The sequence below is a fragment of the Camelina sativa genome, chromosome 5, assembly GCF_030686135.1.
Source record: "Camelina sativa cultivar CO46 ecotype springtype chromosome 5, ASM3068613v1".
Classification (NCBI taxonomy): Eukaryota; Viridiplantae; Streptophyta; class Magnoliopsida; order Brassicales; family Brassicaceae; genus Camelina; species Camelina sativa.
In genome coordinates this window covers 12,485,773-12,500,312 of record NC_141884.1, presented here as the reverse complement: position 1 = coordinate 12,500,312, position 14,540 = coordinate 12,485,773, and the positions used below count along the sequence as shown (strand labels likewise).

The 14,540-nt window shown below is 35.5% G+C and overlaps 1 pseudogene across 1 annotated transcript; it reads right to left on the bottom strand.

The window, feature by feature from the left end:
• Positions 1-424: 424 nt before the first annotated feature.
• On the bottom strand, positions 425-2,011 carry LOC104786633 (B3 domain-containing protein REM23-like; annotated as a pseudogene). The gene is made up of 4 exons (XR_015556758.1): positions 1,746-2,011; positions 1,286-1,580; positions 935-1,206; positions 425-840 (listed from the first exon to the last, which is right to left on the bottom strand). The product of XR_015556758.1 is annotated as a B3 domain-containing protein REM23-like (transcript).
• Positions 2,012-14,540: the final 12,529 nt, after the last annotated feature.

The window sequence follows — 14,540 nt, the reverse complement described above, 5'->3', positions numbered from 1 at the left end:
AAAATGAGATTTTGAATGATTATTCAGTGGAAGAATATGAAGAAGCTCATGAAGAAAAAGAAGAAAAAAGTATAACGTTTAAGTATAAATTCATGATTTTTTTTTTATCAGATTTGAATTTTTAACACAACTGATTTTATATTTTTTTAAATTGTGTATTTGAAATAAATTTTTTCCTTAATAGTAATTTAATTTTTTTTATAAAATAATATATCATAACTATAATCTATCATGTATAATTTTGACCAAAATATATTAAATAAATCCACGGGTAGTGTTTGATTTTTATATTAAATATATTAAATCTACTATGCTGTTTTGATTTTTGAAAATACAGCATAGTATTTTACATACCGCTTGAGTCAAATTCCAACACATTTTGGTTACTGAATCAATTAAAACTAGAGAGTGGAGAGAAAGCAAATTAAGGTCTCACGGAAACAACCAACATATTAAAATTGGTCTCAAACATATGAAGCTACAGACAAGTAGGATAAGTTCATATACCAAACTAAAACAGAACTAAGTCATTACATAACACACCATTAGACATAACACACCCTCACATCCATCATCATCAGTGAGTTTCACTCCTCTCTTAGGGTTTTGTGACAACAAGAATCAGCTCGAGTGGGTTTGATGAATGTGAATTTGCAAGTGTCCCCTAAAGCAACAAGATACTCCTTACACAAACCTTTCCATCCACCACTGAAAACGTGATACTGCTTACTCGTTATAAAAAAGCACCACATTCCATGAACTCTTCTCATCTGGATGATGGATCTTGACCATTGATTTCACTCTAGGCATATAATCCTTTGCAGCAGATGTCAGGATCCTCTGAATTAAACAAAATCAATTGTGTTCATTCACATATCACTTTTTAGATACAGAAAACAATACAGCAATATTGTGTGTTAGTGTCTTATCGTACCAGGTATATGAGGTATGATTTCGAGATGACGACGCTGAATCCTGCAACAGAAGACGAAGATGCGCCTGCATGATCTCTCCGGATACTAAACGCTCTCTCACTCCTCTTGGTATTTTTTTGGGACTCCTCAGCTTTCTTCTCCCCAAGGTTGAGCTTCCTTTTGTACATGCCTCCTCCATTAGATCCAGCTGCAGTTCTTGGGACACGAGCACCCACCTCAAAAGAAACCACCACCTCTTCAGTCTTGTCATCTTGTTCTGTTTTAAAGCGACCTGATTCATCATCCAAAGTCTTAAGAAATCAATATCTTTATCCGGTTCACTGTTTCAAAGCCAGAAAAGCAAATCTTACTCGAGGAAGCCAAGAAGTCTCTGGCTTGTGGAGGTTGAAACATCTCCTTGCCAATTTGCATCATGATGTTCACACCAAAGTTCATCTTTCCTTTGTGAGTGAAGCAAAGCAACTCATTTCTTCCCAAGGAATTGTCCCTCACAAACTTCTCCCATTCGGACTTCTCCATGAAGTAGAATCTTGGGTTTTTCGATATTCTTACTTCCCAAGTGCTTCCCCAAGGCACACTTATCTTCATCGTACCCAGGAGCTCATCGTCAGGGAAGCTTCTCGCAAAGTCGTGAGGAATTGCTCTCTTTTGGTTACACAAACAAGATGAAAGATATTAGTTAGGTTACATGTTTGAAATCAAAACCAACAAAACAAAAAATGCTAGACAAGAATGTGTTTCTTCAATTACAGTGAAAAAAATCAGTGAGCTTTCCCATCAAGAATTTGAGTCAAAAGTTTCAAACCTCACCATGAAATAAGACCCATCCACACACAAACGAAACTACAAACAGAACAAGAAGTTAAAAAAGAACAGAGAACAGATCTAATAAACAAAGATGAAAATAAAGTATAGATCTTCCCATTCAGACAGAAATTTCCTAAAGAACAGAGAAAACAAAATAATTTTAAGATCCATAAAGACAATTCCTTTAAGATTCATAAAGACAGTTCCTTTAAGAAATTTCCTAAAGAACAGAGTAACAAAAAAAACATTAAGGCAGTGAATGACGACGTGGGTGAGTGCGGATTTCAGAAAAAAATACAAAACGCTAATGAGTCACCAATCATAATTGATATCCTTTAGTGTGCGTTTTTTGTTTTTTTTTAAGTAAATTATTTGCGGATTTCAATACAGCAATAATACACTAGAAAAATGAATAACGCGCCTCAAGTTTGCAATCTGAGCAAAACCCAGCGGTCCAACAAATCCGCACCCCATAAATAATATAGAATAATTTTAAAATAATAAAAGTTATTTATAAAAGGAAATAAAGAAAAAAAACCAATACACACATAAACATTCTCACTCTCTCATCGTTTCTTATAATTTTTTTTTCTTTCCATTCCACAAGATAGCTACTATCATTATTATTTTAAAGGTAATTTATTTTATAGTTAAATTATTATTGTTATTACAAAATTATAAATTTAAAATTGTATTTTCTCAGTTATTAAGAAATTTGAATTCAACATCATATTATTTATTTAAAAACTAGATATTATTTTCATAATTTTTATCCAACAAAAATAATTTAAGTAACTCAGATATTTATTAAAGTTATAACTTATGTACTTAATCAATTTGTATCTTTTAAGGTAGAACTTTTTATCAATATGTCAAAAAAATAACTTTTTACTTTTTGATCAACTATAGTATTTAAGATTCATAAATATAATTAATTTATTATTAATTCATAACATACAATAATATACAAACATACTAATTATTAATAAATTTCTTTTATAATATATAATACGCACCGCTTTTCCTTTTTTTACCATTCACACAATTAATAGTGAACCGCAAATAGTTTTTCACCAATCAAATATCATTTTGTACCGCTTATTTTATTTAAACCGCATTTATCCCGCAAATATGGGTCTGAATAGTGACATCGTAATTGATAGTGCAGGATAAGCGTTTTTACAGTGCGGTACGGTTCAACTGCGGTATTTGCGGAAGAAAAATATTTGCGGGACAAGTGCGGTTTATGCAAAATAAGCTGTACAATATAATGTTTGATTGGTGAAAAAACTATTTGCGGTATACAATAAATGTGTGAATGGTTAAATAAAAATGTTGATGCAAATTACACACTATATATATGATAGAAAAGAAATATATGAATAATTAGTATAATTGTAAATTATTAAATGTTTTATGTTCTAAAAAAAATTGCAATAACTTTATGAACTTTAAATACCCAAATTGATATGAAGTAAAAATTACCTTTGTATTTTAATTTTAACATTATATTATAGAAAATCGGAAGTAAAAATTTTAAAATAATAATTATTAACATAAAAAATTATAAATCATTTAAATCAATTTTTATAGTTTGAAATCTAATAAATCATTTAAGAAAAAACATTAAAGAAATGCCTAAAAAAAAACATGAGGTTACTAATAGAGAGAGAGATGAGAGGTCTAGAGAGATGAATCATATAAAAAATGATTTTTTCTTTCCTATTTGCATCAGTTTGACAAAGCAATCGTAGGATATATGTATAAATATTTTTTATATACAAAAAAATACTTTGGTCTGTGCGGTTTTGAAAATAACGCTGGTTAAAGACCTGTATGTATTTTTGAAAGCGGTCTAGAGTAATATCCACTGGACAAATCCGCAAATAGATTTTTTTTTTTTACAAAAACGCAAATTTGAGTTTTTATTGTGATTGGTGAATGTTGTGCGGTTTTGACAAATCAAGATTGAAAACCGCTTTTTATATGTCACCATTCACTACCTATATTTCTCCCGCACAAACCGCAGTTGAACCATACCGCACTATTAAATCATTTGTCCCGCACAACCAAATCCGCAGTCACCATTCGGACCCTAAGATTCATAAAGACAGTTCATTTAAGAAATTTTTTAAAGAACAAAGAAAACAAAATAATTATAAGACCCATAAAGAGAGTTCCTTTAATTTTAAGACCTCTAAAATGCACCTATCAAGATTCAAACCTTGAAACCAATTGTTACAAAGAATCAAAATTTTTAACCTTTTTGAGACAAGCAAGCTCATTTAACAAGATTAAGAGTTTAGAACATAGTTTTACCATGTTTTCGGAAGAACTTTGAAGAAGCTTTCCTGCTTCCGTTCTTCATAGCACTAAAGGAATTCAGGGTTACTAGCCATATCTCTCCTAAGAAATTTCTGATTCAAGCTCTCCCACCTACAAGCTTTGCTCCTTCAACTTGCTCTTGTCTCTCTCTCTCTTTCTCTCACTCCTTTTCTTCCTATTTCTCTCTCTCTCTCTCAATTGTAATGCCTTTGAAATATAAACGTCGCCACCCCTACTTTCACGTTCAGTAAAAGTGGTCAAAGTGAGAAAGCTACAAGCTTTGCTCCTTTAACTCTCTCTCTCTCTCTCTCTCTCTCTCTCTCTCTCTCTCTCTCTCTCTCTCTCTCTCTCTCTCTCTCTCTCTCTCTCTCCCTTTCTTCCTATTGGATCTCTCTCTCTCTCTGACTTGTAATGTCTCTCTCTGACTTGTAATGTCAAAAGTAAAAAAAAAAACTGTTCTCTCAACTCTGAAACTAAGGGTCCGAATGGTAACAGCGTATTTAGTTGTGCGGAGAAAGCGGTTTAATAGTGCGGTACGGTTCAACTGCGGTACGTGCGGGATAAAAGTATTTGCGGGATAAGTGCGGTTTATGCAGAATAAGCGGTGCGAAATAATGTTTGATTGGTGAAAAACTACTAGCGGAATTGTTAATAAAAAAATTTTTCAGTTGTTAATCAGTAATTTTTTAACTTATATATATATATATATTTTTTTTTTTCTATTTTAAGTTTATGTTTTTTATTGTTAATAAGAAACTTTTGTTTATACGAAACTTTGTTTATGTTTTTTATTTATTTTATTTTAAGTTATTTACATGTATATTTTCTGCAGTTTTATTATTATAAATTTGTTATTCAAAGTTAAAATTGATTTTTTTTATCATATATGAAGAAATGATGTCGTAGATTATTTTCTAAAATAATTGAAAAACTAAATGATTTATGAAATCTTTTAACAATTCTTAAATTAAAAATAAATTTAATATAGAGACATTTGTTAATATATAGCATACTGATTATTTCTTTTTTCAAATCGTAAATTGAAAATAATAAATATAAATTAATATTTTATTTTGTTCAAGTGCGTTTTTTGAAACGAACCGCTAGATAATTGAGGGTTCCAGAAACGAACGCCGTCCATGATATATTACTCTGTTTGAAAAAACGCAAATGAATTATTTTTTCACTTCATAGAAAACCACAAACGACTGAACATTATTGTGATTGGTAACATTAACATTTCTTTTGTTTTTAAGTCTTCAAATACACACTTTGAGTGCTTCCAGTCAAGGCCTAAGTACAATTGTAAGATGACATCATCTTTTTTATGTTGTGTTTCTTTATTTTTATAACTAACATGTGGTTATTATCTGATTTAACATATTAGTGAAAGATTGGGCATCAAGTTACATCTCCAAGAATCAAGTCACACGATATGGAAATATATGTTAGGATACGATCATAATTGTAAATTGATTGTAATTACATAATAGGAGATTCTCTGTGTAGTACAGAAAGGACGTTGGTGTATTCTAAATCAATATACCAAAATACTCTTCCGATCGTGATTTCTCGTATATGGTATCAGAGCACGAAATTTGATTTCTTTTCCTTTGCTGAGAAACAAAGCGAACCCGACCAATGACGACCAACGACGGCATCATTCCACCGATGAACGCGAATCCGACCACGACAATTGCGATGACCACGAACACGATGGAGGTGCGACGAACCATCTCTCCTTACGACTTGATGGCGGTCGATAATCTAGGGGCTGTAATTTCACATCCACTGCTCACAGGTGAAAACTATGATGAGTGGGCTTGTGGGATGAAGTCAGCCCTGTGTTCTCGAAAAAATTTGGGTTCCTTAATGGAACCATTGCACGACCAGAAGAGGGATTACCAGATTTGGAAGATTGGTGGACTATTCAGGCGCTTCGGTGTCTTGGATCAAGATGTCCATTGATCCAAAGCTTCGATCTAACATTTCTCATCGAGATGTGGCTAAGGATCTGTGGGACCATTTGAATAAGAGGTTTTCAGTGACTAATGGACCCCGAATTCAGCAAATCAAGGCTGATCTTGCTTGCTGCAAACAGAGAGGTCTCCCGATTGAGACTTACTTTGGGAAGCTGACTTGCATCTAGGATGGTATGGCTAGCTATCGTCCATTAAGGCTGTGCAAATGTGGAAAATGTGAGTGTGATCTTGGAACTCTTCAAGAGAGAGATCGAGAAGAGGATAAAGTCCATCAATTCTTGTTTGGACTTGATGATACGTTGTATCGAACCATGAGATCAAGCTTAGTCTCGAGAGTTCCAATTCAACCAATGGAGGAAGTTTACAACATTGTTCGTCAGGAAGAAGACTTGGTGAAAAACGGAACTAAAAGCATGGAAGAATCTGGTGGTGTTGCTGCATTTGCGATTCAAACAACGTCACCTTACCGGAGAGAAGACAAAGACAAGTCGGTGGTGTGTAAGCATTGTAATCGTCTTGGCCACTCCAATGATAGCTGTTACGGTGTGATTGGTTATCCAGAGTGGTGGTGAGAGAGGCTGCAATCTCGCACTTAGTCAGGATGTGGTCGAGGCCGTGTTGCATCCAATGGAGGAGCTGGACGTGGACGTGGAGTTTCGTTTGCTAATGCTGTTCACGTGATATCACCTTCAACCTGTACAAGTGCTCACTATGTCATTACGGACGATGATCGTGATGGAGTGAAGGTGAGCGATTCTCAATGGCAAGCAATTAAGAGCCTTCTCAATGCTGGTGTTCTTAACAAACCGGAAAAGTTAACTGGTATGTCTTTTGTCCCTTTATGGATCATGGATACAGGTGCTTTACATCACTTAACTGGAAGACTAGATATTTTAACGGATGTTAAAGATATGTTGCATGTGGGGGTAATATTAGCTGATGGTAGAGAGCAACTGTCTGTCAAAGAAGGGTCTATACGGCTTGGGCCAAATATGATCTTGCGATCTGTTTACTATGTTGAGGGGTTTCAATCAGATTTGATTTCTCTTGCTCAGTTAATGGATGAAAATCGATGTGTAGTATACAGTTGGCTGATCATTTCCTTGTTGTTCAGGACCGTACTACGAGGATGGTGACGGGAGCTGGTAGACGTATGGGAGGGACTTTCCACTTTAGGAGTATGGATTTTGCTGCATCTGCATCGATTAAAGATGAGAAGTCCTTTGAGCTTTGGCATAATCGGATGGGTCATCCTGCACCTAAAGTCGTTGGTCTGCTTCCTGTTATTTCCAATGTCATTCCTTCTGCATTTTTGAATAAAGCATGTGATGTATGTCTCCGTGCCAAGCAAACAAGAACGAGTTTTCCAATTAGTGAGAATAAAACAACAAGGATTTTTGAATTGGTTCATTGTGATTTATGGGATCCTTATAAGACTCCAACTTATTCTGGAGGACGCTATTTTTTAACCATTCTCGATGATTATTCACGTGATGTGTGGGTTCACTTGTTAAATGAAAAATCTGAAGCTCCGGCGTATCTCAAACAGTTTATTGCAATGATTGTCCGACAGTTCCAAAAGCCAGTTCAAATGATCAGAAGTGATAATGGATCTGAGTTTCTTTGCTTGGGAGAGTTCTTTAAGCCACAAGGGATCTTTCACGAAACGTCTTGTGTCGGGACACCTCAACAGAACGGGAGGGTTGAGAGGAAGCACTGTCACATTCTGAATATCGCCAGAGCATTACGGTTTCAGGCTAACTTGCCAATTGAATTTTGGGGAGAATGTGTTTTAACGGCCGGTTATTTGATAAATCGTACGCCAAGTTCAGTGTTACTGATAGACAGTTTTTCACCAAGGGTATCAATTTCCTATGCAGCTGTAGTACAAAAGGTTATCAATCCAAATGGTTGTGTATTGCTAGCAGGAAGGATATGATCAGCACAATACAAGTCAAGCCAAGCAATTAAGGTTTTGGTTCTAACAGTCCTAATATAAACAAAGTAAAAGAATGTAAACAAGTAACCCACACGACCTAAGCACTCGATGCAAGCAATCGAGTACAGGATCGAGTGGGGTGATTGAGTATGCAAGTAAATTATGAACAGCTCGAGGTATTACTCGATGAAAGTTATCGTGTACCTGATCGAGTAAGTAAAGAAAATGCAAGCAATGAAATACGAAAGTTCCTAAGAAAATCCTAAGTGTTATAGACCAGTACGGATGCCTTACATACCTCAAGCAATTATTTCCTAGACAATGAACCTCTAAAACCTTGTCACCACACTTTCGCACTAGCAACAATCAATCTTGAACATACTACCACACTGTCGCACTAGCAATATGAACAAGCAGGCATTAAGAACAATTCATTTTTGTCATTAAACTTAGACTTATCTGATTTTGTCACTCAAAGTTAAATATACCTCTAGCATTGACCTAATCAAGCATTTTATCTACTCCTTTTGGCCTGTAGCATTGTAAACGCTCTAGATCTAATCTCAACCTTTCGGTCTGTTGACAGCATTAAGAACATCAACCTAGAAGGAAATCTATCAATCATCACAACCAACTAAAGCATCCTAACCGATCAAGAACATCTAATCATCTATCTCATCCCTAGAAACTTTGCTACACTACTCGGACATAGAAACAAATGACAAAGCAATAGAAATAAACGAAAATGACATTATATTAAAAGATAGAGTAGAGTAGAAAGAGTATGGGATAAAGATCTAAGAAAACTACAAAATAAAAGTGCAAAAACAGGAAGAAAATGTTGAGTCGCTCATTTCTCTCACAGAAGCTCTCGCTCTCTGGTTTGAGGGTCTGCGGCGTGCTCGTTTGCAAGCTAGGGAAAGAGGGGTTTATATATGGAAACCCATTTGACCTAGCTTCAAAGACCTGCCCGATGGTCTACTCGATGGGGTACACAAGGGTGAAGTCGGGTAACTCCTCGGGTGGATCTTTGGGTTGCTCCTCGCGCTCGTGTTAGGGTTCGGACTTGTTCTTGTAGCTCGATGGCTCCTTCGGGTACATGCTCGAATTGTCCTTGTTTTTCCCCATTTTTGGCTCTTTAGCACCTGTTTTCATCCAATATATGCAAATGCAGAAATGCAACACCCTAAATGCTCTAAAACTTTATTCTTACAGTAAATGACCTAAAAATGCTAAGTTAGAGGTATGAACAATGCAAAATATAGAAAAAAAAGGATGCTAAAAACATGTAAATTAGAGTGTTATCAGTTACACGGAGCCACACCATACGAACGAATTTATAACACCAAGCCTTCTTATGAGCATCTGCGTCTTTGGAAGCTTGTGTTATGCACATGATCAGTCCCACAAAGGAGACAAATTTGCATCTTGAATTCGTCGGTGTGTTTTCATGGGGTATCCTTATGGGAAGAAAGGTTGGCGCTTATATGATCTCGAAAAGGAGCAGTTCTTTGTTTCTAGAGATGTGGTGTTCTGTGAAACTGAGTTCCCGTATCAATCATCCGCGACGGCTGTAGATAGAGACGACGAGAGTTTGGGTCCTTCGTTGTCATCTTTATTACAATTATGATTGTATCCTAACATATCTTTCCATATCGTGTGACTTGATTCTTGGAGATGTAACTTGATGCCCAATCTTTCACTAATATAACATTTTAAATTTTTTTAAACGGAACCAAACTAAAAAGTAGAAGCGGATATGAAACCTGAACGGTGACCCGTTGGCCGGGCGAGCTTCCTCAACTTCGTCATTTCTACGGCGGAGAAAAGGACCCTTACGGTAGGGAGATACTATAATATGTGCAGCTTTACTTATTGATGGGCTGGGCTTTGTGCCCATAAATATACATACACAGTTTTTGATAGGTTTATAAGGAGAAAGTACAAAAATAATAAACTTGTCTTCGTTAACTTTTTTTAAATTTCCAGAAAAAAATAAAATTTTAAATTTATGCATATAAAAGAATTATGTAAAATATTCCACATCGACTAGAAATTTTTTAGTCAATGGTTCAGAACCAGTATAAATAAGATTAATATGCTTCCAACAACGAATGAGCTGGAAAGCTTGATTTATCATGCGTCCAAGTTTAAAAATTTTGTTCAGTTTGATCCGGATTTTTATTTGATCAAATTTAAACTTTAAAAAGAATTTTTCCGAACGGGCGGTTTTGACCCTCGTCTTAATGAGACTAATATTTGTCTTATCCCTAAGGTGGACCGGCCGCAACGTATGACAGAATTTCGGCCGATTAGTCTATGTAATGTGAGTTATAAGATTATTTCAAAAGTGTTATGTTTCAGGCTTAAGCGGCTTTTACCGTCACTGGTGTCAGAGACGCAATCGGCTTTTGTTGCAGGGTGACTGATTACGGATAATATTTTAGTTGCTCAGAAAATGTTCCATGGGTTAAATACTAATCAACGATGTAAATCAGATTTTCTGGCATTCAAAACGGATATGAGCAAAGCGTACGACCGTGTTGAGTGGGATTTTCTGGAAGCGGTTATGATTAAACTAGGATTTGATAGACGGTGGATTACTTGGATTATGTGGTGTGTTTCTTCGGTATCGTATCAAGTACTTTTAAATGGTCAACCTCGGGGTTCCATTTTACCGAAGAGGGGATTACGTCAGGGTGATCCTCTTTCTCCCTATTTGTTTATTCTCTGTACAGAGGTCCTAATAGCGAATATTAAAAAGGCTGAACGTGAAAAGAAAATTACCGGCATTTCGATTGCTCGAGATTGTCCGTCGATCTCGCATTTGTTGTTTGCTGATGATAGTCTATTCTTTTGTAAGGCAGAGGAGTCTGAGTGTAAGGTGGTAATGGATATTATAGGTAATTACGGAAAGGCATCGAGACAAGAGGTTAATTTACGGAAATCTTTTATCATGTTTGGCAAGAAAGTTCCGCCGGATGTAAGATCTCGGATTAAAACAGTAATTGGAATTTCCATTGAGGGAGGTATGGGTTCTTATTTGGGAATACCTAAAAACCTTCAGGGCTCGAGGACTAATGTTTTCAGTTATGTTAATGATCGTCTAGATGAGAGAGTTAACGGTTGGTCGGCGAAGACCTTATCGAAAGGGGGTAAAGAAATTATGATCAAGTCGGTGGCGTTAGCTCTTCCAACTCATGTTATGTCGTGCTTTAAATTGCCACAGGCGTTGACAACCAAACTTACGGGTGCCATATCCAACTTCTGGTGGAAGTCTAATGATAAGGCTAGAGGCCTGCATTGGGTAGCTTGGGATAAAATGTGTGAGGACAAATGTGATGGGGGTTTGGGTTTTCGCGCATTGGAAAAATTTAATGATGCAATGTTGGCAAAGCAGTATTGGAGGTTGATTCATTACCCGAATTCTTTAATGGCTCGGGTGATGCGTGGTAGATATTTTCGGAGAAAACATCCTTTACGGGCAACTAAACCATATTCACCATCTTTTGCGTGGAGGAGTATTTTTTCCATTAAGGGACTAGTGGAACGAGGGGCACGGTGGATAGTAGGCTCGGGGTGTGACATTTCGGTATGGCGGGATCCTTGGATACCCGATCACCAGCCAAGACCAGCGAATGGTCGGGGGAGAGTTCTACATCCTAATTTGAAGGTCAATCATTTGATTAATCCCCTTACGATGGATTGGCACTTGCCCATTCTAGAGGAGTATATGGATCCAGTGGATATCCCGCTTATACAGAGTTTGGTGGTTAGTAAGTCATTTCGTTCGGATAGACTGATTTGGCATTATACTAAGTCCGGTAAGTATTCTGTGAGGACTGGCTATAGGCTAGCACGAGAATTACAAAAGGAAGCCACATTCGGGCCAACGTGTACTGTTTTACGAGCAAATGCTTGGAAACTTGACGTCCCCTCAAGGGTTCAACATTTCTTCTGGCAGGTAGCCTCTGGTTGTCTTCATGTAAAGGAACGGATCGCTCATAGGGGTGTATGGTGCGATGTTATGTGTCAACGGTGTGGCTCTGCGGTGGAGTCTATTAATCACGCTCTTTTTGAGTGTGAACGTTCCCGTTTGGTTTGGGAGCTATCGCCCGTGCATCTTTCTTCGACAGGCTTTCCCTATGGATCAGTGTATTCAAATTTAGATTTATTGTATTCCAAGGCTTTGTCGAGTTCCGGGGGTTCGGGTATTGGATATTTGTTGCCCTGGATATTGTGGACAATTTGGAAAGATAGGAATAAAAAAGTTTATCAAGGCGTTGAGGCTGAGCCAATTGATATTATCAATCAGGCGTCATCTGATAAAATTTTGTGGGAGGAGGCTAAGTCCTTCTCGGGTAACTTTTTGACTCCCCAGCCGGATCCGGAGGAAAGGATTGTTTCTGTTCGGTGTCAGGTTGATGGATCATGGAAAGGATCCGACCCTTTAGAGGGCTTGGGTTGGTGGTATGGGACTAATGAGGATAAGACGCTACTTTTGGGAGATCGCAGTCTTCGTCGTAGTCCCTCTTCCCTTCATTCAGAGCTTAATGCCTTGGTATGGGCAATGGAGTCTCTTCGGGCGATGGGGATTGATTGTCAGAATTTTGAGTCAGGCAGCGCTGAACTGGTGGCGATGGTGCAGGATCCGGACGACTGGCCAGCATTTTTCGCACCTATTGGAAGACTTCCATTCCCTCAGATCATCTTACACCTCCTTCACTCTGTCAAAGATTCCGCGAACGTCAAACGTCCGAGCAGACTGTCTTGCTCGCTCTTCTAGACCTTTAGCTTATGAATCTTCTTTTGTAAATTCTCTTCCTCCAGATTGGGCAACTAATCTTGGAGTCACTTTTTAATTTATTTTAATGTAAGGTAGAAAAAAAAAAGTTTCAATATTTAGTATTGAAACTTTTAAAAGTTCTTAGCTTTTAATTTTTTTTAAATATTATAATTTTTAAATTTTAATAGTTTAAAATATTATAAATATTCAAACTTTTTAAAAGGTTCAAATATTATATTTCTAAGCCTTTTAAAAGTTTAAAATATTATAAATATTAAAACTTCTAAATGTCTTACCTTTTAAAAGGTTTCAAAATATTATAATTTTTAAATTTTAAAAATTTATTAGCTTTTAAAAGGTTTTAAAAATTATAATTTATAAATTTAAAAAGTTTAAAATATTATAAATATTGAAAATTTTAAAAGGTTCAAATATTAAAAAATATTTAAAATTCATAGAATGTTTTAAAATATTACAATTACTTAACCTCCATAGAAATTTTAAAATAATATATCTATACTAATAAAAAGTTGAAACTATAAACTTCTAACGGTGGCCATATAGGATTTATAAAAAACCAATAAGAATTAGATATTTCACTAATCATAATTTTGGAAATATAGTAGTAATCTATTAAGATTTTATTTTTTTTAAAAAGTAAAAACTATATAAATAAAAGAAATATGTACAACGTCCCACATCGGCTATAAAATTTTAGACAATGGCTGAGAACCGTTATAAATAAAACTAATATGTTTTTAACTATAAATTTATCAGGTTTACTTGATTTATGCTTATTTATCAGATTTCCAAATTTAAAAAATTTATTTGATTTATTTTAACAAATTAAATTTTTGAAAATATTATAACTATTTAAACTCTATAAAAAGTTGAGAATTTGTTAGAAATGCCCTACAACAATAACTTTTTAAGAGCATATATTTCCTACAACGGTTATTCATAAAATTGAATGAATACTTTTAAGCTCCAGCTAATTACTACACTTAAACTCTTATCCATAGCATCTTCCTTATTTCTTTCATTCAGGATCTTATATGTTATTCCTTAATTGTAGTATTTTAAACGATTCTATACTTTCTCAGCAAGATTTCTCCGATTCACTCAATAAAATCTCTAACCAGTTTTTAACCCTCTATAAATACGGATGCATTCCAACTCTATTCATCATCAAATACCAAATCAACTTTCTTAAGTATATGTTTTTTTCCTAGGTTTTACTAATACTTGCTAATATTATTGAAAACTCATAAACACATGCAAAATCTTCACCCTCAGTCAAGAGTTGAAACGACCGACCTTTTTTTTTTTTAATAATAAATAATAAATATATATAAATAAACTACAACTAGTGGTCCCATATCCACTAGCTACCTAACCACATTCACAATCAACAGGGGAATAATAAATACCAATATCCAATAATAAACCAATAATAATCCAATAACAACCCAATACCATAGCACAAGCAATAACCAAATACCAAACAACAAGAAACAAAGAACCAGCAACCTAGCAATGTTTCTATTGACTCAACTCTAGCAACCTAGCAATGCCAGACAACATCCAATCGAGTCCCTAGAACATCCTCCTCTTCATTGCCTTGATTCCACGATCACACTTTGCCTTTACCTGCACCACAAACACAAATTGAGATGCATGAGTATTCGATAAACACTCAGTGAGGCAATCCTCCCATCTACTGGGCTATACACACAAGCAACAATGATTCCAAAGTTCCAAAACAA